The sequence below is a fragment of the Calonectris borealis genome, chromosome 9 (assembly GCF_964195595.1).
Source record: "Calonectris borealis chromosome 9, bCalBor7.hap1.2, whole genome shotgun sequence".
NCBI lineage: Eukaryota > Metazoa > Chordata > Aves > Procellariiformes > Procellariidae > Calonectris > Calonectris borealis.
In genome coordinates this window covers 18,742,554-18,770,428 of record NC_134320.1, presented here as the reverse complement: position 1 = coordinate 18,770,428, position 27,875 = coordinate 18,742,554, and the positions used below count along the sequence as shown (strand labels likewise).

The window sequence follows — 27,875 nt, the reverse complement described above, 5'->3', positions numbered from 1 at the left end:
TGACCATGACAGAATAAGCATTTCTTACGTGCAGCACCTCAGAAACCAGAAACTGATGATACTGCGCTCTCCTATTTCTCTTATGCTATTGAAGCTCATACATGACATAACACATACAGTTAGAACATATCGGTACTCATCAGAGGTGAAGAATAAATCAAATATACAATTGGCTAAGTCTATCACGTAGTCATACGTGCAGTACAGAGCATCGTTCTTTGCCAATGCAGCTGACTCTGCATGGACCCAGGAGGAGGGGATTCCCCCGTGCTGCATATGCATGAAATGCACGACCCTACCACCATGCAAACATCCCAGGATGCATGGTTAAAGCCCCTTAAAGGACCTTAACTTCCTGACCTGGTAAGTCAAAAGCCAACTTTATGGTTATATTATTTTCATATGCTTTTTAATAAAAAAATATTTTAATAAGCATTTTGATGAAAGTCCGTTGCTTATTTGAATGTCTGATCCTTAAGATAGTGACTGAATAAGTTTTTTTCCAACTTTAAACAAACATCTATCACTGAACAAGCATCAAGTTTCTGCCCCACAGTGATTAGTTTGTAAAGTCATAGCTGACTGAACACAAGATCTTTGAATGAAAATCCCATTTCAACCATAAATGTAATAAAAAACAGCTAGTGGGCAAGTACATCCTGGCATGGATACGTACAATCTGGACAGCAGAGTGATTACCTCGCTGCATCCAGCCCCGTCTTGAAGTAGCCATCAAATGAACAATTGTCCTTACTCGGGAGGAATTTGTTCCAACAGAAAACCGAACCGGGAGTCTGCGCATCTGAAAGCACAAGGGTTACCTCCTGAGCTGCAGGAGAAACTGCTTTCTCTGCCAGAAGCGATCTTACACCTGCCCTGTTAGTTCCAAGCTTTTCATGGACTTTCCACCTAAGCCTCACACCCACACATGGACAAAGCCCAGGCCTGTTTATTCTCAGATCAGGTATAAGTTTTTTGTTGCTGCCTCCTCAACGGCAACAGTTAACAACTCATACCTTAGTCTATAATCTCAACTACTGAACCAGACCAGTGATTCTCAATCATCTTTGAGCTATTAACCCCCAGCCTTTTTCCAATAAATGCACCAAGCGCCCAAAGAGTTTAAGCCTGATACTAATAGGTTTGCTTTTCCTCCTTATTCATCTCTGATCCTTACAAGCAATCCATGAATCCTCATAGATCTGAAGATGAAACATAGATGACTACTGGACTAGACACAGTTGGACAGATGCACCTCGCATGGCTAAGGTCACTCTTTTCAACAACAGAAGCTTGTGCAAAGAGACCTCCTTCACCAAAAGCATCTTGCAGGTAAGGAAGCAGGATCATCTCCCTTACAGCTGTTTTGGACACAGATTCAATAACAGTGAAATTCTTCATCTCACTCAAATGCTGGTATTAAAAAGAAGGACTAAAATACTGTATTTTAGACATTTCCACTAGAGCATACTATTCTTGGGATTCTTCAGGTCAAACTTGCCCACCACACTCCAGGACATCACTATTATTTCAAGCAGAGAGCATCTTAAATTCTTCTTTAAACATCCAACTACTTGTGCTCAGTTTTCCCTGTCCTTTTTTCCACAGCAGAACTGCTTCAGAAATTCAAAGACAGCATTTGCTTCCACTTAAAAAAGAAACAACAAATAGATGACTCATTCTAAAAAAAAAAAAAAAAACCCAAAGAAGTGTTTAGATTTGATAATGAAGGAGCACGCTTATGACATTTATCACATTAGCCAAATTTGGTAAGCTAGTCCCCTTGCGAGGTACCCTTCTTGTCGCTCCAGAATTCACCAAAGCCCCCAAAGGAGGTCTTGCAATGAACGCGCAGTAGGAAACCCACAAATACACAGAACAATCCACTGGGAATTAGGTTTTTGGTGGGATTCCACGGAAGTCTGCAGTAGGCCAAGCATTCCCAATAATCTGAAACTAAATATTAAGTCACTGGTAATAAAACTCGCGGATGACAAAGACTTGCAAAGCAGTCAAGTCCAATTGGTGAACAAGGCTGATCTGAATCCAAAATGTTTGAGAATAGCCAAAAGTAAACTCAAATATCTAAGAATATGCAACACATGCCTGTGAATGGGTCTGCCTTGGAAATCACTGACTCTGAAAAGAATGTGAAAGATTTCTAATGAACAAAAATCTCGGCAATAGGATCCTTAGTATTATAAACAGTAAAAGCAAGCTTAGCTCTGTAATGCTGCACTGGTGAGAGATGCCAGACTTGTGCAACGTGTATTTTCATAAGGATACTGGGGAAGAATGGAGATGATATAGCACAATACCTCTTCTCCCTAAGTCAGTCAAAACCCAGCAAAATGCCTCATAATGATTAATCAAACCCAAAATGTGTAACTTATCCAAAAGATTTTAGAAGTGACAAGCCATTAATGGTAACTCTCGCCACTGGGGCAAACAGAAGATGCAAAAAGAGGCTCCTCACCCTGCTACAGAAAGGTGTCATGGATTCACCAGCAAGTGGAAGCTGAAGACAGATTCATACCAGGCAGGGAGCTCACATTAAACAAGAAAGACTAAACATGGGAACAGTTAGGAAAAATTTCTTCACCGAAAGGGTTGTCAAGCATTGGAACAGGCTGCCCTGGGAAGTGGTTGAGTCACTGTCCCTGGAGGTATTTAAAAGATGTGTAGATGTGGTGCTTAGGGACACGGTTTAGTGGTGGATTTGGCAGTGCTGGGTTTACGGTTGGACTCGATGATCTTAAAAGTCTTTTCCAATAAACGATTCTATGATTCTGTAAGGGAAATAAGGTCTTCAGCCTAAGCCTACCTCCTGAGGTCTGCAAACCAAGGTAAGATGCCTTTCCTCCAAAAAATACTTTGGTCAAACACAAGTTCTGCTTTAGCTATAAACAAGTTATTATGCTTAATACTGGGTAGAGAGGCAAAGTTTAGATCAGTTGTTGGTCCTTTCTGCAGTTGAGCTTTAGTTAAGCAACAAGTCTGAGAAACAGAAACAGGTTGAAAGTGTTTATTTCAAGAGGAAGACAGCTAAAAACAGCGGCTTTGGACCAAGTTACCATCTCACCCTTAAAAAGACCGTTGCTACCACAACACTAATACAAACACCACATTTCATACCAATACTGCGAACACCTGCATCTATTAGTCTCCTAGCTTTTGCCATATTAAATAGGCTTCACTTAAAAGCCTTCCCTAATGTTCGCTCACGAGGGAGTAGGAACGGAGCCTGGCTAACATGAGGATGCTGTCACAGCTCATACATACATGCTAGAGCCAAGCTACCATAAATATTGCAAGGAAGAGCTTTGCTTTTCTGAAAAGAGCAACCAAACAAAGGCTGGCTCACTCTAGCTCCTTCTTGGCTAAAGAAAGGATGACACTTCCAATAAGAGAAAAACCACCTGTCCCGATCACCCTTCCTTCTCTTTATAATCCCACGTACACCAAACGGCTCTGGCAAAGACGACAAATCAGTAAAGGTGACTAGTCTCAGTAGGAGCAGTTATGGCATTACTTTTAAAATAGCAGTAAGGTTACAGTGGGGTTTTTTATTGTGGTTTGGGGTTGTTGGGTTTTTTAACAATCTTTTAATTCTAAATCACTGGAAACACTTGCTAACAGCCCGCAGGATAGCTATTTTATATTAATCAGCACATTATAGTTCACATTCCAGGCATCACATTGGATGCAAAAATCATACAAACATCCAAACCAAAATCTCTCCTCTTGACTAGGAAATGCTACTTGCTCCTCCCCAGTGGGCTCTGCTGTTCCCAGATGTCACACACAGTTTTGTCATGCAGATGTCACACGCAGTTTTGTCATGGCAGTTGCTAGAAAGCCATCCTGCCTGTGGATTCAAAGGGGTAAACGATCTGAGTACGCAAAGGCTTCTTGGAAACAGCAACTTTTCAGAGCTCTTCTCTGAGTCACTCCCACTGCAGGAGGTAAGAGGTGGGAGAGAAAGAAATGAAATCTAATGCATATATTTTCAAAATAAAATATAGAGACAGATCTGCAATATGCCCATCAAACCTATTGAATCCGCAAAGCCCTCACCAGCATCCTGCATCCTCTCTGCTCAGACTAACCTGCAGCAAAGTGAGTTTTTACTGTAGACTTAATTCAAGTAATAAGACTGAGCATCCGGGTTTAGTCCAGCCCGAGCAGAGACAGCAGACAGCCCTACATCCAGGCTTGTCAGGCAGCTGCACAGTAACAGAATTAACTGCAGAAAAAAAAAGGTAACTCCAAACAGCCACCTTTTCTCACTACTTCATCCTGCTTCCACCGATAAACCTGATTCCTGAACAGTTCACTCATTTTCTCTCTGTGCTGTCCTTAAACATCACAGGTTACAGTGTGTCCCCTCCAAGTGCAGCTCAAGTCCTTCTCCTACCACCTTGCACAAATAACCAGAATAACAAGTGGAAAAGCATCCACAGGGAAAATTCTCAAGACTGACCTTTCTGAAACCTAAAGCCAAAACAAGAGCTGTCTCCTCACCATGTATCTCCACTCCCTATCTGGCCTCTGACCTACCATTTGCCTCTGAAAGCTCCCCGCTCACGTTGCCCTGGCCCTCGTCCCACACCTACTGTCTGCTTCCAAACATGTTTATCAACACTTTGTTATCACCAAGCAGGAGACAGTTGCCTCTGCCCCGTCTCTCCTCAAGTCTACTGCTGCCTTCACACCCTTCCTGCACCCTCTGTGGTCTTCCCGAGCCCACCTCTCCCAAGCCTGGCTCTTGCACTGCTGCCTGTAGGACACACAGTCCTAGGATCAGCACCACGTTCCCTTGGGTTCATTTCATCTGGTTCTCCTAACGGGATAAATTAAACAGCTCCATCTGTACGCTCCTGTCTTTTGTACCCTCTAACAACTGCTGAGAAGCAGGAAAAGAAAAAGTTGTCAGAAGCAGCTGCTCCCTGCGCAGCACAGGTACCCCACGTGCCGTGGGTCACACCACTCCAAAACTTCAAAAAGGAGCCTCTCTGCAGCCTGCAGAGGAAATATCTGAGCTCAAAGAGGGCCCCTTGCCCCAAGCTGCTTTGAAAGCAGAGCTGGTAAAAGCTCATAATAGGCCCATGGTAGGTCTGTACAACCTCTCCCAAGGATACCTCTCTGGGCTTGAGGGGATTCACACTTCAGAGCTGCTCTGTGATATTTAGACATGCTGAGGGTAACTGTCTCAAGGAGACGTGGGGAAGCACAGTGCCCCCGTGCCCACTTGCAGGGAACAGAGTATGACCTCCTTTGAAGACAAGCCAACCTGGTAAGGACTCCCAACAGCATTACAAAGAGCTGTATGTTATTATAGTCAGATCAACAAACTTGTTCCAAACTTTCCACTCCTGCTGCCACCCCCAGGATTTGATTTGGTGCTAAAAAAACAGCCTCTATTTTCAGAATACCTACTGCTATTGCACTGACCTTCCCACACACATTCCCCAAAACACAGGAGTCCATGGAGCAGAAGCGATACAGCAAACACCTCGTGTCCCAGCCACGGCTTCCTAACCCACACACTGTTCTTTTATGCAGCTATATGTTGTCACAATTAAAGCAGTGATGAATATTTAGCCATAGCCAATCATCTGTACAGCAAATCTTTCTAGTGAGAAAAGCTTGACCCTGGGGAGGTGCAAAAGATCTAGTTCAGCATCCAGCCTTTAACAACACCCAGGAATCAACCTTATCCTATGCACTCACAAAATCCGACGAGGCACACACAGTTCCTCCATCTCCTACAAGAAAACTCTTTTCATAAAAGAGGCCCTTAAAACTGGCAGCCTCCCTGCTGGACCCCAGTGAAATGTTCCTTATACCTTGGGTCTTTGTATTGCCTGCTCCTCACAAGACCTCCCACTTTGGTGCATCTCATGAGCTGTGTGTTGCACTCCAGGCCACAGCGAACTGGAAACAAGAGTGTAATGCACAGGGCCCAGCTATGAGGCTGCCAGAACATACTGGTTTGAAACATCACAGAAAATATTCGGCTCCATATTTTCAACAGTAGCCAGGAAGAAAATGCATGGAACAATTTTGAGAACTGTTTTTCAAAAGTCATTTAAATCAAATTATGCCCCATCCACACTGGCAGCAAAACCCTCTCTACTAACTGGAACTGGTTTTCTTTTCTTTGCGTGTGTGTTCTTTTCTTTTTGGTTTAACATTTTTTTTCAAAACTGTCTCCCAGCCATCTTTTTCTGGTAATGTGAACAGGCAGTGCAACACTACAGGAATGGGTGCCAGGACAAAACCTATGATGCACAGTCCCCAGAATAAATCACTCAAGAGGGGTGGATTAGAGGAATAGAGCAACGTAAGGCTACATCTTCAAAGGTATGATTCTCTGAAATCACTGCATTTTCAGCAAACTACTGCAGAAAGATATCCAGTTTGTATCTGATCTAAAGAAGCAGACAGTCTTTTGGATTATTTGCAACTTCAAGACAATACCATGAATCAATATATATTTTAAAAGATGTAATTATTACACAGTGCTTGCATGTAATCAGAAAAGAATCTACTTGTGCTGAGTGTGTATCATTTGAAAGCTGCAATGCCAAGCAAATCCACACCGTTGGCTCGCACAAACCCAAAGTATTATCCATTACTGCCTTTTTTTTTTCTTAAACAATACAAGTATGTATGAAAAACATATTTCCTGGAAACAATGATACTCTTTGAAGACTTATTCAACATTTCATAAACCGAACAAGCCTGCACCCGCACGTGCCCGTAAGAGGAAAGTGGGTTGACAATGCAAACTAATCGAAATGTTCTGGAAGGGCTATCCAAGATATTTGCATACCTGTACCTCCCAAGGCTATATAGGTTTGAAGCTTTGTTCAGAACTGCATAAAAATGATTTCCCATGTGTCTAAGAAAATCTCTTACTGGTGATCAGCTCTTTAACTCATCAAGGCAGGAAACAAACAAATCAACCAAGAGTTAACACGTTGGGGCTCGTGCTTTAAGCCCCTCACCTTCTTTTTTTGTTCCTTTTGATCGGGCTCCGAGTGCCAGTTCCCAGGGGTCTCAGCCCTGCGCATGTTTTGACACATGTTCAAAGCCCAGAATGGTACACCTGGGACAAAGCACACACTGTTCAGGAAGTGCATGGGGGCCAAGAAAAGCAATAGAAATTTCCACAGTTAACTTGCATTACTGGTTGCCAATAAGCCTCTTATTATGAAAACCCATAATTGGAAACTGTCATATTACAGAACAATTTATGGAAGTTTTCAGAGTATATATGCCCCAGTGGGAACTTCCTTTGACTGGTGTGTTCCATCAGCCCAGGTCTGCTTATTTATTCACACAGTGGGAGAAGAGCATCAGGAACCTAAACAAGTCATTGCTGAAGCGTCACCAAGACTCCCACTCTAGGCATGCTTCAAATAGTTCTTAGCTCCTTAGTCTTTCCAGTCATCCATCTTTATGGCTGCATTCAGTCAACAGCTGGGCTGCCCTATCTTTATTTCATTTTATTTTCTGCAGAAACATTCTTGCACTTACATTGTGATCAACTGCTCCCTTGAGGACGCAGAAGGCAAAATGCAGCTGCTCTGGGCTGAGTGCATCCCACTATGCCTGCCTCAATCCCACCAAATGAGCTCAGCAAAATTAGTTCCTACTCCTACAGTCTCCATCCTGTCACACCAGGGAAACTGGCACCTACATTAATTCCTAAATCAGATTTCAATTGTATTAAAATATGGCTCCAACCAAGACAAACAGCCTCCCCCAATGCCAGCATGATACTATTAAAGTAAACCACTCAAAACCAGCCAGTGCTTCCTTTGCAGATAGTCACGCTTTGGTGTGAAGGTAAAGGGATTTCATAACAGGTGCTGGAGACGCATCCCAGGAAACTTAGAGACTTTTAGCAACAGAAGACTGGAAGTCCACTTTAACACTACATTTTCCATACAGGAGCCAGTAGGTGTCATTTGCCAGAGTGGTTTCTCACTACGAGCAGCTCCATCCTCTAGGAAAGGGGTTGAGACATCAACTGACCATCAGGTTAACTGTATTTTGGCATGCTGCGCTGCTGCCAGTTTCAGTCATGCACACCAAGACCACTGTGAATTCAGTACCTTCCCCATCACCCTGGGAGGGGCACTGAAAAGGCTCTGTGCCAGGGAAAGCTGTGGCAGAATAGGGACAGCCACGGCCAAAGAGGACCACCCGCAGAGGAAAGGAATTGGAGGAGATAATCCCTGCAAGCATGGTAAGTCGGGGAAGAGAAAATCAGGTGATTCACTGGGATAAAAGATAACAGCTTCCTCTACCACTGAGAGCTTTCTGTGTCCCTTAAAGTGATTTCTGAAGAGAAGACAAGCTGTGAGCCAAACATACTCCTTCACACTCGATATCGGCAAATTCTGACTCTGGACAGCATCTCACTGCACGTAAAGCACCAAGAGCCTGTGAGGAGAGGAGGGAGAGGACAGCAGCGCATTTTGCTCAAATACAGAACCTGTGTTTTCAAACGGCGAACATTCCCCACCTGTGACCTAAACCTGCTACAAATCCATTTATCTGGGCTTCCTGACTTAGAGATCGTTTCACTCAAATGCACAGAGGAGTCCTTGAATGCCTAGTTAGAAAGCGCATGTGGGACTGCCTTCATATTAAATCACTATTCCAGCCAGGAAACCCCAGAATTCCATATCTATCTTAGACTCTCAACAGGTTCCTTACGAAGTGCATAAGGAAAAGAATCCTGCTCTCAATCACCCATGACTTTTAGTAAGTCATTTGAACCATCTTGTCTAGTTTGCACTACTTGACACTGTGCTAGGCAGATCTGCATATTCTGTCCTGAAGACCTTACAGATGAATTTCACACGGCTAGCAAGGCAGAATCCCCAAGTGTGAAAAGAAGTCTGAAAATAGCAAAAAAGCTGTGGTAAAGCCACACACACAAATACCTGACAGTTTTCATAAATTACGTACCTTGGGTTGCTCTGCTTCATGGGTATCAAAGCAAGAGCACGTCAAAGAAAAACACATCAAGGCAGCCGGGGAGGCAGATGTCCCAGGAGAAAGTGAGGGGGGTATTTCTCCACTCAGAAAATGGGGATGATATTTGGTTTACATGCAAATGTGAGGATTAATGTTTCCAAATACTTCACCTAGGTTCAAAGTGTTACTTAACTTTTAGGGGCTTATCAGAAACACTAACACACCAGTTAGCTTTCTATGAACAGAGGGAGGTTTTCGCTCTTCTTCCCACCCAGGGACTAAGGCTTAACCACACAGACCATGTTCAGGGTTTCATAACCATAGATCAGGCTTTCACAGCAGGTACTCACGTAACCGAAGGGCAGCATTAGTTTATTTACAGCTGCTAGTTGAAACTAAGACAGGATGGAAGCACATGTCCCACAGTTCCAAAAACAAAGCACCACTTCTTTTTTGTTGGGAGAAATCAAATTCTTACTTCTACATACAAAGCTAACAGGCTTATCACTAATCACAGCAATTATTGAATTCCTATTTAAAGATGACCTGAGACATCATTCTGTTGTATCGCACTTGGGAATATCTTAAAACAGCAAACCAGAAGCAAAATCATGAATGACTCCTTAGTTGTAACAATAGCATAGCTACCTCTTCTTAAGTTTCAGGCACTTACTAATAAGAATTTTTGGCAATTTGGTTATCCATGCCTATCCAAAATTAGTTCATACCTTGATCAAAACATTTAAAACTGAAATTTCAACTAGTTTAGAACCAAATTATCTGATTCTGAAATGTTTAGGTAATAGTCTATTATAATTACAGAAAACTAAATTTTTAATATAAACTTCTTCACTGAATTCACCTCCAGCAGCAAAACTAGTTCACCAAATTGCTCTGCATAAATACAGTTCTGCTGTGACTTTTTCTTCTTCTGTAGCTTCACCTATACACAAGCAACAGCAACCGCACCAAAGAACTAATCTCTTTCTAAAAGCGAGTCATGAACCTGCCACAACAGAAGACATACTAGAAGGAAAGGCATCAGAACATGGTAACGGGTCTGTCTCCAGGGAATTGGTATGTCTTTCTTTTCCTGCTGGAAGGCAAGGAAATGCCCACTAATGCCACATGCCACTATCTCTGACAAAATGCATCCTTCCCAGGATTATTTGTTTTCTAGTTGTGCTCAGTTGCCCCAGTCAGAACCAAGGATACACAGTACTGAGGGCTGTACCAAGACGTATACAACTTCTTAATGGTCCATAGAACTTTTAGGAAGTTTTTATTAAAGACAAAACGCCTTAACAGGAGGGGACAGATGAGAACAAGAAGGTTACACACAGATTGCCTTTGAAAAGAGCCCATCTTAATGGCAATTCAAGTAAACTCACTTGAGTTTGCACTTACAACTAGGGGCCCAAGGTGTATTAAAGACGCTTCTTGAAACAGATGGGTGATGCTCAGCACTTTGCTGAGGACATATATGGCTGCAGTGTTTTCTCTCCGTCTAGTGAAAACAAGCAGTATCACCAGGTTTCCTCTTGAAATGGCGGCAGGGAAACGACTGCTGGCATTTGCGTCATATGGAACTGCTCACATTATTTAGTGACGAATCTTATTAAAAAGCAACCACCTCAAGCGAAATGTCTATAGCTCAGTTTGCTTGCATTTACCTTTAGCAACATGGTACGTTTCATTAAATTTTGAAGCAGTGTTTATTAGAAGAGTAAAACGCATCAGCATCCTTCACCAGGCTTCTCAGCTTATTTTCATGACGTCAATATTCAGGTTGATTTAATGCAGTGAAAATATACATTGATTAAACATGGTCTCAGAGCATCTCCTGCAGCACTGAAAAACGCAGTAAGCAGGAATGACATATTTTTACTTCTTTCCTTCAAAATAAGATTTACCATTACCATAAACAAGGCATACCTCACCTTTGCCACCAGCAATTTAAAAGCCTCTCCCTGCCATGAGCACTGGGAAGGACTGGCCACGACAGAGTTCCCTACTTCTTGATGCCAGGTACCCTCTGATCTGTTTTTCCTGCCTGGCAATGGATGCTTTGATTCATTCTGTGGAAAAGCTTTTGATAAAAAAGTTAAGCTCAATTGTTTGTAACTCAATTTAAAATTTAAAGCAGGGCAAGGGACTAACACTGGGGGGTATCTGTTGTACTACTTCTCTACAAGCTGACTACCACTAACAAGAGATTTCAGTGTACACTTCTCCTCTGTAACCTCAACTTACAGAGCAGTCCAGGCTTTCCTTCCCTCTCTCAAAATTCATTAAAAAGCCTTGTTCGAGCTGAGATTTTGTATACAAGTTTTCTGCCAAGAACAAATTTTTACAACTGAGTTTTAAGCTCCTTTAAAAAAAAAATCCAGAAATTTATAATGGAAATACTGACAGTGCCCATATCACAAGTACAGAAACATTATTGCAAGAGGTAGTTCATATCCCATCCAAAAAGAAAAGAAAAGTTGGTCTCTCAACTAAATTCCACGTTCGTTCTGTAACAATGGCCAGTTATGAGATCAGTAAAAACAGGTGCAAACAAAAAATACTGGGGACTTAAACACTGATGATGGCAGCATAAAGCCATCACCTTGGTCATTAAACTCTGATTGTGCAAGATTTTTTTTAGAAAGTCTTGAATTACTTTATAACTCATTTCTCCTGGGCAAACTCTTCTCTTAGCGGTCATCACAGGCTAACTTGGCAAATCTTTGAATCGTGCTTCCAAATCCTAATACCTTGGCCATTCCCAGAAATTATTAATATACTGGTTTATATTCAGTTTTGTCAATTTTATTTCTTGGCTCAGCCTGATGAAGCCCACCACTGTATGTGTGCAGCTCAGACAGTCACACAAAAGCCAGCTATTGCCTGCTGACAGACTAAAGCTCTGCCCTACAACCTGCCATGAGTTCTCCCCTCTGCCTCAGGATAAACTTTGTGTTCCAACAACAAATGGATGGCTGCACACTGTAACAAACTGAATCTTGCAGGCTATGCAAAAGCAGTGATGAGCTACCTGCAACATTGCCTGGAAGAGTTATACCTCAAACAGAAAGAATCAGTGTCCACCTATAGCAATATATTCCTCTTAATATTCTGAACACACTTCCAATTCTCTTAACAAATAAGCAGTAAACACCGTAATGCAAAGTAGAAATACAAGAAAAATTATGCTTGGTTGTGTTAAAGAGGTACAAAGCTGAGGTGCTAACGGGACACGTGGCTTGCACGTTAAGACAGCGTCAAGTCTTAACCACATTCAACACTCTTGCGAAATTAATCTGAGAATGGCAAAATTCAGAAGCACGGCTCAAAAACATGTGACTGTGAACTAGCCTTGACACCTGCTTATGTCATTAATAAAATATTTAATATATGAAGAACAACGGGTCTCCAAAAGTGCCTTAACCGGCGCTGAAATGTGTTAGTCATCCAACAAGAACTCTCACTTCAACACTGGAAATTACAGAACAAGGAAATCAAATCAGACCTTTACAAGGTAGCCAGCTCAAACACTAAGTCTGGACTGTCCTACCTGCAAACGTTCATTACTAAGAATTACAGATTGCCAGTCCTTTTTTACCAGAAAGGGAGTATCTCTCCCTTGCAGTACATTGTGTACAATTATTGGATTCTGACACAGGCAGCTACACTGGGCTTTCAATATGCTCATTAAACAAGCCCAGTAAATGCAAAGCTGCTTCATACAGATTTGCTGAACTCAAAGCAATCTTCACTTGCCCAATCTTCCCCCTGAGTAAAAGTAAGTATGGGATGAAATTTAACAATTTTCCTTACCTGGAAGAAGTTATTTCAAGAATATCTACAAAGGTAAACTGTAATACAGTGAATGTGTTAATGATAAACTGTTTAAGCAACTTGACAAAAGAAAAAAGGGAAATTCACACTCAGCAAAAAGGCAGGCTATTCCAGAAAACCGAGAAGAAAGTAAATTTGTGTTCATTACAATTAGTTATGTATCATTTAATTAAGCTGTTTTCATAACAACTTCTGTCACGTAACTTAAGAGGTCTTGAGAAGTATATTCTCAAAACTCCACAAGTGACAGGACTAAATCTCAGCTCCACTTCATCACAGGGAATTTTGGAAAGCAGCCTCTGGAAACAGTACTGCCGATCTGCAACTCACCAACTGAGTTTACGTTTATCTTGTAAAAAAAGAAAAAGTTAGCCCTTTCATATACATGCACTTTTAAGATAACAGGATTTTCTTCACAGCTTCAAATTAGGCACTGAAGTACTTTGTTATGATTAGCTTTATCACATTGAATCCAAATGCTCTGGATTATTAATCAACTCTTCTGACAGGTCTCCAATAATGAAACACACCATGCAGCTAACAACAACTCGCCATTTATCTTAAGCTGATAAAACAGAAAAGGAAGACGGGCAAGTTCTCAGATCCTACCCAGGCATCCCACAGCTTTAGGAAACCCCTTCCATTTGCTTCTCATCAGCAAAACCAGTTATTTGTTGGCTTTGACGGGGCAAACTTATCACTTGCCTGCTCCCATTCTACCTGAAGATGATAGCTACCACATCGAAGATTATTAGTACCCAAAGCATCTACGTTGCCTTGAGAGCTGAGGACATGTGAAAAGCTAGTTAATGCCCTCTCAGGTAAAACATTAAGTCCTCCACTTCCTTTTTGCTTAATACCTCCTTAAATTCTCTGCCTTGTTTTGAAATGTCTGTTCACCCTTCAAGCTGATTTGCTGTTTTACCATGTACCATGCTACACCTATGCCATAACACCATTATCTGAAGAAGAAACCACTTCACATAGCAGTTTGTTCTTGGGCTGCTGGGGGTCCAAATTCAAATCCCACTTCTCCATTTGGGACCCAAAGTCACCACTTCCACCTCCACAGTTTGGCTATGCTGGGCCCTGGCAGTGGGATGGAGGATACGTAGAGAGAAAGTCAATGAAGGAGATAACATAGGGGTGGAGATCGGCCACGTGAAGTGTTGAAGCGTGCACACACTCTCCCACCTCAGTCTACCTGTTTTCACCCACAGACTACCGAATAAAGTACCTTATAACGCCTAGCCCCCCAATTACACAGCACTGGGAGAAGTCAAATGACACCAGGAGGTTGCACATTAGGCACTGGGAGTAACTGCAGTTCTCACTTAAGCAATTACAACGCGCTGCTTGGTGGCATCAGCAGCTCCACGAGCACTCTGCTGGGGCAGCACCCCCCAGAAACCCTGGCCCCCTTCACTGCCCTTTTCTGAAGTTAAAGCTTTTGCTGCATGTTGCAGATGATTAAATGGCTTTTACAGTCCCTGATCCAAAACAAATTAAAAGGGATACAAGTCCAAAAACATCCGGTGATAAGCGTTTGTTCACAGTGAAACAATTGAACGGAAGGATTTGTCTTGTTAAACATACAAAAGGTTATCGATAACCTACCAGTTCACACCATGTCTTCCAGCTCCAGGGAGGGACTGGTTCCCACTCCATAACAATGCACCTGTACTGCCAGCCACGAGCAGACACGGCCAGTCACCTCCACCAAAGGCATCCTTCCTCTAAGGAGCACATTCAAACCAACTGAGAAAGGCTTCTGAGAAACAAAGGTTATCTGCAACGCAAACTTGACTTCAAACCAAGTACATGATCAAACCTGCTTCCGTGTAAAATTTTAATAGGACTCCACCATAATAAAACTAAGCAAGTTATTCAATTCTTAACTAATCGTTTTCTTTCTAATTTGACCACATTGTAAAGTTGTCTTAAAACCTCCGAGAAGTTATTTTACTGCATTATGCACAGTCCTACAAGTACAATTAAAATGTTCTATCCAAGCTCTACAATATGAATGGTTTTCATAATTTCTTAACAGAGTATTGCTTTCTTTGCCCATCACAGTCCATACACCCCCAATTTATCAAACCCTTAGTCTAGGTTAGTTAAAAATAAAGCCAATACTTCAAAAACAGGATGAAAACCAGTTTCGCTTCTCACACCATTCAACTCTATGCCTCTTATTTTATCCTCTCATCATGATTTTAAGAGCTGCTCCCACCAAATTCCACTTCAAATGACACTGAAGCTCTCAATTTGTAATTGAGAAATGCAACTTAAACATTTAATAGCTTCAAAACTGCCAACGATATAAAACAATGAGCCAGGATCAGCAAGCTCTAAAAGCACCGAGGACTGATCTAAAAGAAAAACAGAAAGTTGCTACGGTGCTTTGAAATTAGGGGTCAAGTAAATTAATACACAAATCAGTCTCACTATAGACACTGTTCTCACCTGTATAAATATTTCGCAGCAAGTCATATAAAACATATGGATATTGCAACAGACGTACAGTGAAACAAGCATGCTACGGCCCCCCAATATAAAAAGTAGTCTGTCTTATTTTTCTTTAATGATAAAACACAGAACTTTTAGAAGTGTAAGTTACTCCAGGATATTAGCTCGAAACCTTGCAAGCTACCGTTCATGTAACTATGCATTACTTGGGAATTTAAACTGCTCTTGTTCCTTTCAAACAGTCAAAAATTGCCACACAAATACCAACGTACTCTTGACCTCCACAGGGAGCGGCTCATTCCTGTCTAACATGCCAACAACTGCTTAAGATGAAGTTTCCCCATCGCTAGCCTAACACGCTCATCTATCATATCAAAGCCGTCATGTGCACTTGCATGATTTACTAGATTCTGAAAGTATTCACTTCTAATGAATATTAGCTTTCCAAAGCCCCCCCCCCAAAAGCTTAAATACGTCTTGAAGACCCTAGGTCTTTCCTTTTTTTTTTCCCCTCGTAGCAAAGTGGAAGCACACGTGTCAAGTTTTCATCCTGGAGTCATGAGCTGCAAAGCTTCATCCTAAGAGAAAATTCTTCAGGTAAGTCCTTCCATAGGTACAACAACATGAAATGAAACCATTTCAACACACAGCATTTTACTTCGACTTGAGAAGAATCACTGAATAGACTTACCAAATTTTGTCCATAAAACACCAACTTCAAAACAAACCTCTAAAGTCAGTTTTCTGCCCAGAACAAGTTTTAGTGTAGACTTGCACTCAATTCTCTAAGCTTGTAACACAGAAAGGTTGACTAACCTCAACTTTAACTATAGTGTTTACACAAGTATAAATATCCTGTAATGTGTAACATATTAAGGCATGATTTAAATCTTCTTCAGTGAAAATTTTAAAAAATGTCTGTCTGTATTCCCTGTCATCTATCAAAGACACCTGAACTGGGCTTTTCTGTTCTAAACTCACTCATTTATTCTGTATTTACTTCCGCACAGTGAGAAGATCAGGAAGACTGTGCTGGAAAAATCTCACAGGTTTTGGGTAAAATTTTTTCACAGCCATGTATCAAAGAGAGTTTATGCGGGGGCGGGAGGGTGGGGAGAGGCTTTTTAATTTTTATTGTGAAGAAAAGGTTATGTATACCTGGTAGAGAAATAAAGCAAGCTTCTCCTGGTATATCTTAGGAAAGAGCAGTGGTTTTGCTAAGCCCGCATTATTTTTCATTTCAGAGCTGAGGGGATGCGATGCAGGCAGGAAGGTATTTATTCTGATGCCATTCTGACTAACCTTGGAAAATAGACTTGAAAAATTTTAAAAAGTGGCAGCAACTAATAAAGCAGGACCTGTGGCAAATTTAAAACTCAATGTTCATGTTTTTCATCACTTTTTTATATCATATTCCTATAATGTACAGTACACACAGCCATGGACTCAGACGGAAAAACACCTTACACTAAAAATGGTCAATGCAGTTTAAACAAAGAGAATTTCCTTGGGTTTCTTGCTAGCCAGGACACAGGAACCGTGCTATACACCTCCTCACATCTGCAAAGGGGAAGAGATTTTCTTTAATAGACACAAGGGCATAGACCTGCTCATTAGAGGCAACTATTTGCTCTCATCCTGGTCCCTCACTGAAGTGACATGGATCAACCTATGCAACCAGCTACTTTTATATACGAAGTTAAGGCTGAGGCAAGGTGCAGGGCATGGCGTTCCAGCCACGAGGAGGGGGAGGAAGGAGCACACCAAGCCTGCTGAGCAGCAGAGGTGTTGAGGCAAGTCGATGAAGACAAAAGGATCCGGATGTGAAATATCCGAAGGAGAAGTATTTGATAAATACTTAGTGCTTTCTAAAGTAATCGATCCTTAGCTGGTAAAACCACAGTGTTTAATCAGAGAGGGTGATAGGCAAGTGTTGGGAGCTCTATTTCCCAATACCACAAAAGCCCTGCACAAAGAGTTAGGTATATTTTGTTGTCTGTCATTTTGTACAACGCCCTTCTCTCAAGCACTGGTCCTCAGAATGCATTATACATTGTTGGAGGAGATTAGTTTAACTGCAGATTTTTTTTTTTTTTTTTCATTCACAAAGCACTTAACAGAAATCAGTGCTTGGGAACTGGAGCTCTGAAGCACAGTCTAACAGTTTATTTATGATCATAGCAACTAACTGCTCAAAGACAAGCCGCAGGCCCCAGGACCATTCCCATGTCACTGAAGTTGGCTGCTGCACTGATGTGCCACTCATCCCCAAGAAACCAGTGTCGTTAACTTGCTTAAGTGGCTTTGATGGCGCAGGAGGGCGGACAGCTGAATAACTGACCACTGGATAATGCTGACTCCTTCAGTGACAAAAAGACAATGGAGAAAAAAAAATATCAATTTTGACATGTGGTAGTGGTTTTGTTAGCAAAAAGTCTGCCCAAGGTCTCCGTCAGCTCATAGGAAATTACTGTATAGACGGAGACACTGCCCTGACAAGGCCACCTTCCCCTCCCAGCCTTTCCTTTACTTGACAGTGACGGCTGCCACCACACCTAGTCTTTGGGCTCCGTTATATCTTAGCCGCTGATAGGAGTCACCCCATGGGAAAGTAGGATGGTGGGAGTAAAATGATGTCAGGTACCATGAAGAACATTTTCCTTTTTTGCTTTACAAACTTTTGAACCTTACAAGAGGGGAACCATCCGCTTCTATGCTTTTTTTTTTTTCCTACAAACGAATTTTAACAATGCATATCCTGCCAGGAAACGTTACCATGCATTAGTGATAAAGCGTTACATAAAAAGGTAAATTAAGTTTCCAAGACGCGAATCTGAGCTGATAAACATATTACATCCACAGTTCAACAACTGTGCAGAGAAGAAAAAAGAATAAACAGTTCTAGAGAAAGCTCCAGGAATATGGGCGAAAAAACAGGAAGGGTAGATAAAGTAATGCCATGCTGTCAAAACACTGCTCTGACTATGCATGAAGCATAGCTACCGAAATAAATCAGATTAAACTAATGGCTATCCATTAACCTTGGGTATGTCTACATGGTACATCACAGACCCGAAGAGGTGAGCTCAAGCACCAGATGGCTTGCCAATACAGCATTCACCCATGGCATTAGACCCCTGCTCAGCTAGATAAATAAACTAGACGAGCCATTTATTCTCACCCAGGGGCGGCAGCAGTGGTGATGCTGCCCAGACCTTCCGTACAAGAGGCAGCGACTGCTCCCGGCTGGGTGACGCGGCTGGGTGCAGTCACCAGAAAGGATCACTGTACGTTCCCTCCGGGTACTGCCCTAACATGGAGATACTGAAAGAAGTTAGCAGGGAGGCCATACACCGCCTCTCTAACACCAGCAAGCCAATTATACATTTAAGGGACAACTGTGAGACAACGGCTGAACGGAAAGGCATTCGCAAAGCTCCAGAGTTGCCGGGCTGCTTTGCCAAGAGCACGAGCCTAAAGGTCAGGGGACGGTTACTTGTTTAGAAAGAGACTGTGCTGAAATGGGTAGTGAGCCGTTCCCGAGGCAATCGGGCTGTGCAGGGCGCGGGTCCCGCAGCATCGACAGACACAGCTGGGCTCTGCTCAGATTTGTTGTGGATGGGACCTTTTAGAGAGGATGCTTGTCACCGGACAAGCTCTCATCCTCACGCCAAAGGGAGAAGAGCTACGAGTCCAAACCTAAGCCAGACCACCGCAGCAGTTGTAGTTCCTACAAGGGGCTACAGCTGCAGACCTGGTCTGCACATAAAATAAAAAAGGTCAGCCAATCTGACATCAAAAGAGATGATAAAACCCTGGAGGAAATTAACTTTACAGGAAAAAAAAAAAGGAGGACATAGACGTGACTTACCCGGCTACTGTACTAAAGGCTTTTACCAGAACTCCCCACCCCACTCCCCTGAACAGTCACATTAGGCCAGGAAGAAGGAGAAGCTGCTGAGATAACCCTCCCACTTCACACAGCTCCTTGGGACTTTCCCCAGACAGCAGCAACCTGGCAAACGTGGTGCCACACAGGATTTAAAGAGACCACAGGAAAAGAGATGCCAACTTCCACAGAGCTTACAAACAAAAGTGGCCAACGCTCATTCCAACAAACAAGCAAAAACCAAGGAGAACAAGAACAGAAGGATGTCCTGGCAGCTAGCTAATTAGCAAAAGCACTGCAGTCAGGACTTCCAAGCACCAACAAGAACTGAGCAGGATATACACATTCATGCAGGATTTTTTTCAGACAGAACAGAGAACGATGTCTGGGGAATTCTTTGCCAGTCACTTTTTGCAACCAAAATATACAAGTGCTAATTAGATCACGCCAAGTCTTCATTTTCACACTTCCAAAGCTGCTCAATTAAAAATATGTGTTTTGGCACTGCTCTCTATTTTAAAATAACTTAGACAAAGCTAAAAACAAAGAAATGCTTCAGCCCCGGGAGATGATACAGCTGAAGATGGATGAATCATTAGCACACTGGAAACCCAAAAACCTCATAAGAGACATAGACAGACCTACTTTCATGAAACACTTATTGCCTAATGTGACAGAACACAGAAAACAAAAATAGACCAATAGAAACAGTGAGAAATCAAGGAAACATATAAAAGTGACTGCCTTTTTCAGCAGAGTTAGTAGACCAGCAGTCTGTCCTGCAGTATTTTCCTATAGTCATTACCACACTTTTTTTTAAAGCCTCCAGGTAGTTAAGGTTGGGACAAAAAATGGAAAGTGCAGATAGAATCTGGGACCTTCAAAAACCCCCACCAGTTGTCTTATCAGCGAGCACATGTTGAGAAATAATGTCAAGTACACAACTACAGAAGCAGTGAGGAATTTGTTGGAAAAGATTATCAGGAGGAATTTTAATTTATCTTTCAGTGTTTTGAGTGGCACATCTTAAATAAGAACCTTGATTGAAAGCATCACTTGCAATTCTTCAAGATGTTGCAGAAAGAGACGCTGCCACAGTTACAGGTTCCAGCGCATTGATTTGTATGTTAATTGGGGGAAAGATAATACCAAGTAGCAGCAAGTAGGACTTCCTATGTTAGCGGTGTTAAGAAAACTGCTATTGATGTATATAAATCACTGGCCACCTTCCACTCCGTAATAGTGCACCAAAAATAGACTTGTTCCCAGTTCTTGTGGTGTGCCTAGCAGTTAGGACATTAGCTTCAGAAATATGAGGAGAAGGGAATCCCCTCATAGCAATAATGTCACAAAGCTAGGACAGGAAGGAGTGGGAGGCCAGGAGATCTCCTCAACCTGGCTACACTTTGCCTCATCTGGAGGAAGACACAGGAACAGTGTTTGCGAGAAGGCACAACCATCCTGGCCCTTCGAAGCTTGTGGCACGCTGATTCAAAACCTTCCTATTAGACTTCAGACACCTTTATCTTAGATAGTTACAAATTACCTTGTGCCAACAACAAATTTAAGGCATCCCATCCTTGATGACAAATATCTTCCTTATCTCCAAGGACCACATGGTTATAAATGAGGTCCCACATCTTGCCCCAAAGAACTTGTAGAAAAATCTCTGTCACTCCTCCAGCTGCTGCAATTCTTCATTTACATAAATTGCCTCTATTTTAGATTCCTTGTCCCTCTGATTTATGGCTTTAAGAAAAATAAACATGAGTTAAGGAAATAAGGGAAAAAAGTTAATGAGCCAACCTTAGTAGCTTTGACCACATGTAAATACTGCAGCCAATTGTTGTTTCTCTGCCAGCTGATAACAAGAACAAACAGGCAAATAGATATGTAGCACTTTTCCTTTTCTTCACAACTTAGGATAAGATTCAAAACCACCTCACCTAGGGACTTTAAAGATTAACAGCTTTTTAGTGTCACAGCAGCTCTTCGTTTCTCCAGCTATCAAGCTAAATTAGGGGTACAATCTCCTTAAAAAAACAGAGTATTCATTGTACAAATTTTAGGCCAGATGGGACTTTTATCATCAGTACACTTTATTTAAACTTATTCCTAATGATGTGGATCTGAAAGAAACCCAGACTATTGAAAATCTGGACAGTCTTTCACGAAAGCGTTTATAAAAAGTTAAGTGAGTTTAATGTGCGTGACATTCCAAAAACCAATCCCATCACAACAACAGGTATCCTGACTCTCTCTTATAAGGTGCGGGCTCCAAATACTCATGTGATATCATCAAATAAGTCTCCAAACTGGCAAAAACCAAACAGTTCTAAGAAATACTAATTCCACAGGAACCAAGAACTAAGAAAAGTCCAAAATGATAGTGGTTATATAAGAGATTGGATTAAGAATAATCTACTGTGATGTGTGCATATTTACAGAAGACTTGGAAGAATAGAGTTTAAAACAATCACTTGAAGAAAAGTTAGTTGTTAGAGGAAACAATTTGCTGTACTTGATTATATTCATGTGACCAAGTAAAAAAAGTGAGCAGGAACAGAGATCAGGTATTAAATGTTGGCTTCAGTCCTGTTCTAAAGTAAGATCAGATGCCCCCACGAGCATTTCCTTCCATTCAAGATGAAGCTCTTCTAGCAACACGCACTGAAATTTAGTGGCATCCCAGACAGCCTGAACTCACCCCCATCACAAGGGGCCTATCTGCCGTTATTCCACTGGGGATATAACAACTGATCTTGTGTGAGATGAATGATTATTTAATGCTTGACTCTTCAGCTAAGGGTAACGTTTTTATCTTATTCTGCATCTGTGCAGCCAAACCACATCTGCAACGTAATTCTGTGCTCGTAGGACAGGATGCAGGCAGTCAATAAAAAGAAGTTTGCCTTCCTACCTAAACAATTTGCCTTTTAGTATCGCTCTTACCCAGATTGATACCCTTACGCAGAAGGAGGAAGAATAAAAAGGTCATTAGATTGTTCAAAAATTCTGTACCTTTCTTGTGATTTTATTATTTGGGATCCTGGTTTTGGCTTTCCCATCAGAGAGAGAGAGGCGGGTGTTGACAGGAAAGGTCCTTCTCAGGAAGATAAGGTTGCTTGCAACATCCAAAAAGTTGGTATTTCTGCCTCCTTGTTTTACACATCCAGGGGCTGAACGCAGCACTGGGTCACGACAATCTCACTCAACCCAGATCATCACAGTAATTTTATCATTATATACCATAAAAAGCATGCCAGGTCTTGCTATTAAAACTCACTGTGTTAAGACGTCGGTTGATTCACTTCAAGTGATATTTGATTAACAAAATGTGAAAACAACATCTGCAAGAAGAGCAAACTTAATGCCACATATGTCTCAGTGAGAAACACTTCCTATTTTCTCAGCTCTTTTGCTATTAATCTACTGTAGAGCTATTCCATACCCAGCCAGTTTGGAGCTAAGCAAAGCCTGGAAAGAGCCATGCCAGCTCACAGCATGTCCATCAGGCCCAGCAGTGCGGAACAACGTGTGGCCATCCAGAGAATGGCACAATCAGGAAGTAAGCATGTAATGAAGCTTCTCCAGATTCCACCAATTTGTGGTTTGGGGATTTGCCAAGAAGGGGAGGGGTATGCATGTGCATGTGTGCAACCATCAACTTACAGCCCTCACCGTAAAGCCTACAGCAAACAAATAAAAAAACCAACTACCCTTCCTCCCTATAGCATCCATCAACCTTTCAGATTTGCGAGAGCTCTGCTTTTCTGGACAACTTCCTAGCTGGCTTCTTAGGCTTCCCACTTTACTCCTGGATATCATGAATTACACTTGAACGTTTTTAGCGTGCCAGAACACTTAGTATTTCAATAATGACTTCTCCAGAACTTTTTTTTTATTATTATGAATGTAATGTTTCCAAACAACATTCTTGATTGTTAGACTCAAACAGTATTGCTGTGATAACCCTCTAAGAACCCCATCTCCTCCTGAGTTACTGTTATCCTTACATTAGCTGGGTGATTTTGAGAAGAAACTGACTCTCAGAAGAATTTGGTTGAAATGAATCATTATTCACCAGGGCAAATCCAAAGCCAGCATCCCCTCTGGACAACTAGCGGTTCATAGGTTTTCACCAACAGTTGGAGGCAGTGACTTGCCAGGATACGTAGCTCTGTTCAAACTATACATGGTGATATTTGTGATGTCTGCTTGAATCAAATTGCTCCTTCCCTGCGTTTGTTCATAATTATGCCAATAACAGTCACAGCCGGGAAAAGTGAATTGCAGTTTATGTCTTCTGTACAGAAAGTGTTTAAATATTTATCTCTGATGTATGGCTCTAGAAGAGGCAGCTCTAAGATCTCCTGCTGCACTGTGCTGTATATGACACCTCAGTATTGAACAGAACATGTGCTTTTATGAGCTATAAAGAATTACTATTTCTATCACTTTTGGACACTTCCTGACTAAAATGCTGGACCCATTATCCTATTATCCAGCAACACACACTGTATGTAAATGAACAGTTCTACATCCTTGGCCTTGGAGACCTCTTCTGACAAGATCAAAAGAACCAGCTGAAAATAGTGCAAAGTGCTCTTCAGCTTTAAGCTGAAGAGGAAATGATTCATGAAACAATAACAACAACAAAAGATACCACTTGCAGGCACCGATTTCTGAGAAACTGGCAGGTTAATCTGTCATTATTTTCTGTACATATATAGTATATGTTGTGATTGTTTTAATATACCACTGCTGCAAGTAGATGCAGAACTGGAGATCTCTCCTGCATATTGTAGCAAGCAATAGGGGGTTGGACCCCAAAATTCCTTTCAGGCAGTTTTGAGCAGCAAAAAGTCCTTGTCTGGGTACTATTTTCAGACTAAGACTCTAAAATTTCAGCCATAGCATGCAATGCGTGAGACGGTTGTCATGAAAAACATTCCACGTTATAAACTACTACTCTAAAAGCAGCAGAGATTGGGCCAGGAATCCAAGCCCCAAGTGATATCAAATGACTTATTATGTTATTTCCTTCCACCAAAGAAATTACATCTTGCAAGAAAAACCAAAACAGATACCTGAAATTAAACAAATTCTGTCTGGCAATTAAGCAGACGGTAAAAGAGCAAAAAGAGGCTTTGAGGAAAGATGGGTTAGGTTTACCCTTTATACTGACATACTGCTTCCCTCCTTGATGAGCCTGAGAAATATTGCTGTAATCATCATATCAACATTTTTTTGCCTTCCAGTAATTATGCCACTGTATAATTGAAGCTTCTGAAATTGATGTAAGCGCAACTCCATAAAATATAATAAGAACCCACAGGTGGAAATTAAAGTAGTGAAAATCAGTCAAGAAATAAAGCACCATTTTTCTTCTTTATCAGAATAATTGACAAGGACTGAGGTAAATCCTCTGTCACTGGCTCTCTTTTACCGTGACGTTCTTCCAGAAGATAAGGCACAGATTCAGGGAAGCCCTACAGCTTGAAGAAAGAAGGGGACAGTTTAGCTAACTGCAACGATACTCTGACTTCATTCGCTAAGAGTAGGTTAAGTACCTGGAAAAACAGTCCAAGTCAAATACCTTACTTTGCAAAAGCTAAATATTTGAAAGTTACCATAGCACCTCAATATTCCCAAGATGTAACACAAGAGGACAGGAGAGGAACTTCTGAAATACAGCCTTCAAATGCGGTCACCGCAACGCACGCCGCTCGACCCTGGCAGGAAGCCGATGGCCACCTTCTTCAGGAGCGCAAGATAACGAATTTCGGGGACAAAATGTCTCTCCCTCAAGCTGGTGGTTCCACACTGAAATTGTTGGCTCTTGATCAGAACCAATACTATGAACTGACCAACTGATCGTCGCTGAACAGCAAGCAGCTCTCCCAGAGGATGTATGAATGAAGAGAGCTTTAAGACCAGTCAGAATAAGCACAGGGAGGACCTTGGTAGCTCATCCACGCACTCGATGCACATGCTGGGAAGGACATGATGTTGAGAAATTCAAGCCTGATAAATTTCCCACCACTGAGCGAGGAAGTGGAGGGCTGGAGGGAGAAAATACTGCTGTCCCTCTCAAGAAGGGGGCATATAAAATACTGCTGTCCCTCTCAGGAAGGGTTATATAAAGTATAACAACGCATCTAGAGTATTTCACCATCCCCTTACATTTCACTGTGGCATTTATACCTGTGTTTAAGGTATCACCATTACAAGCTCAGCAGAACACAGTATATCCCTGGAGAAACTGCCCTCCAGTCAGTGTTTTTCCCCTCACAGGCACTTGACCCGCAAAGACTGACTCATTGAGTACAGGGCAGCTCCTAACTTTCTCGGCTCTTCAAGCAAACACACAGATTTCCCTATCCAAAAGCCATAGTTTTACCAGTCACAGGTTTTCCCCCTTCCTCCCATTTACACACATAAATTGAACCGAAGTTCCAGCTAAGTCAGTCCTGCCATTACTGGGATGCAGCATCCGTGACTTTGCACGAAGAGGTCCATGGCAGGAATCACCTGCACTAGCAACAGGAAGATTTTCCCCCAGGGCATCCAGAGGCCATCCAGGGTGCTTGAAACTCAGAAGGCACAGACCCGCCACTCTGCTGTAACCGCAGCCTTATCTTGTGCAAGACACTGGTTTACCAGCAAAAAACCCAGCTCTGTTCTCGGTGGAGCACAGACTAATGGGTTGGGAATAGTGAACCATAAAAATGATCAGCACGCACATTTCAATCCTAACAAACCAGTATGTATAGAGCCTGTAAAATATCCTCTGAGAGCATCAGTTATACCATACATCTGATTTACATTTTTCAAGGAAATAATTGAAGCTGTTCAGCCTGTTCCAAAGGCCCAACAGGAAGGAGAAAACCCTCAAGACACCTATGTGGCAGCTTTGCAGCAGCATGAGACTAAACAAATGGAAAAACCTAAAATAGGTTGCGACAGTTTATCATTAATCAGTATGAATTACTTGGCAGAATGCAGTATCTTTTAGTGCAACTTAGTGGCACCTTTCCCAAAGAACTAATACAAACACGAGCACACAGCAAGAGATTCAGGGAGCAGGGGAAAAGGGATGTCATCGCTGATTAAGTTGCTGATGGCAAGAAACAAAAAATGAGACTACATAGGGCAGCACCTGTGTGGCTGAAAAACATGACTGGCATGTTCCAGCTACTTCATTTGGCAAGGATAAATTCACCACGGAAGAATCGTAATCATACTACAAAACACTGAAGCCTTCTGAATTGACTCCTTGCAGGCAAACACCACTTCTCCACCAGTTCTATTTATTCCAGCATTTGCCCAGGACAGGGAGAATATTCTGAACCCTTCCTCTTGTATTCATACAAGAACATTACTGTTGAACACATGAAGGTATGAGGATATAAGAGAGAAAGGCGTTATCTTTGTTTAGAGCCAGATATAAATGGAAAACTGCAGACAAAGCTTCCAGCTCAGGCAACCTTCATCAAGCCTACAAAGAAGCCCTTGTGCTGGCAGGTCCTGGCAAAGGATCTAAGCACCCAAACTACTCCATTTTTCCAACTATATGAAATGGTCTAATACAAAAGATAATTTACGTATATGGATTTGGTGATACAAACACATAGTAATCATCACAGCTTTAGTGAACTCTGATTTGGATTCTTGAATAGCTATCAAAGCAATTTTGCTTTGACCCTCAAAATTGGTTTTCAGAGGTTACATAGGTAGCAGCAGACCTCTTTCCTATATTTTTATACGGATATACCTGTAATATCTTAGATCCCACTTATGATTGCCTTTTGCATAAGGTAGTTTTGCATTTACATGTGTCAATAAATACCTAGGTCATTTACTCATTTTATGCATACTTGAAGAGACAAGTTCTAATATGTTTCAAACCATCATTTACATTGCTATTAAATTTAAACAGAGAAGGTAGAAGGTTCAGCAAATGACCAGACTTTGCATTTGCAAGCCTAAAAACATGAATCTTCAAAGAAAGACATGCAGAGAAGGTAGTTAGAATAAGTAAAAAGCACCAGGTCAAAGTGGTTCAGACCAGTCTCCACCCTGCTGGAATCACTCTCACTACTACTTTTGTCCAAAAGAGATACAATAGTCTTTAAATTCTCAAGAAGAGTTCAAAAACCATGTTTGGAAAACAATTTGTGGCAGTTCTGTCATGCTTACGTGTGAAAACCCATGTTAAAATTGCTAACTGTAGCTTACATCTCCCAGCTGCTAGTGAAAAGGAGTAAGAACTTTCCTTGCATAGCAGTGTTAAAAGATAAACCTGCAAACAAGATAAAATTATCGAGATGTTTGATCAGTGAAAGAAAAAAAACCCAGAGAGAGTGATCTTAGTGAAATTCTCAGACATGAAAATGAAAAACGGATTGTTCCACATTTGCATTGCTCCAATCATTTCACATTCTTCATTCATGTAAAGAAGGGTATTACCACAAAATCTGGAGCTATGACAAGATAAGCTTTCCGTGGACTGAGGACCCACAAATTAGAGAGTTAATCATTACTAAAGCTTTGTGAGCAGTACTTGTCAAATACACGAGCAATTGCAAACACCTACACAGAGCTATCCAATGCCACAGCATGAAGACAGCTAAATAACAGATATCAAAAGTCACCTCTGACAACCACGCTTTCA

General features: G+C 41.7%; 1 protein-coding gene across 5 annotated transcripts in view; it reads right to left on the bottom strand.

Annotated features, from left to right (window-relative positions):
* Positions 1-27,875, bottom strand: part of DIS3L2 (DIS3 like 3'-5' exoribonuclease 2) — a 194,953-nt gene that overhangs the window by 136,909 nt on the left and 30,169 nt on the right. The window lies entirely within an intron of this gene.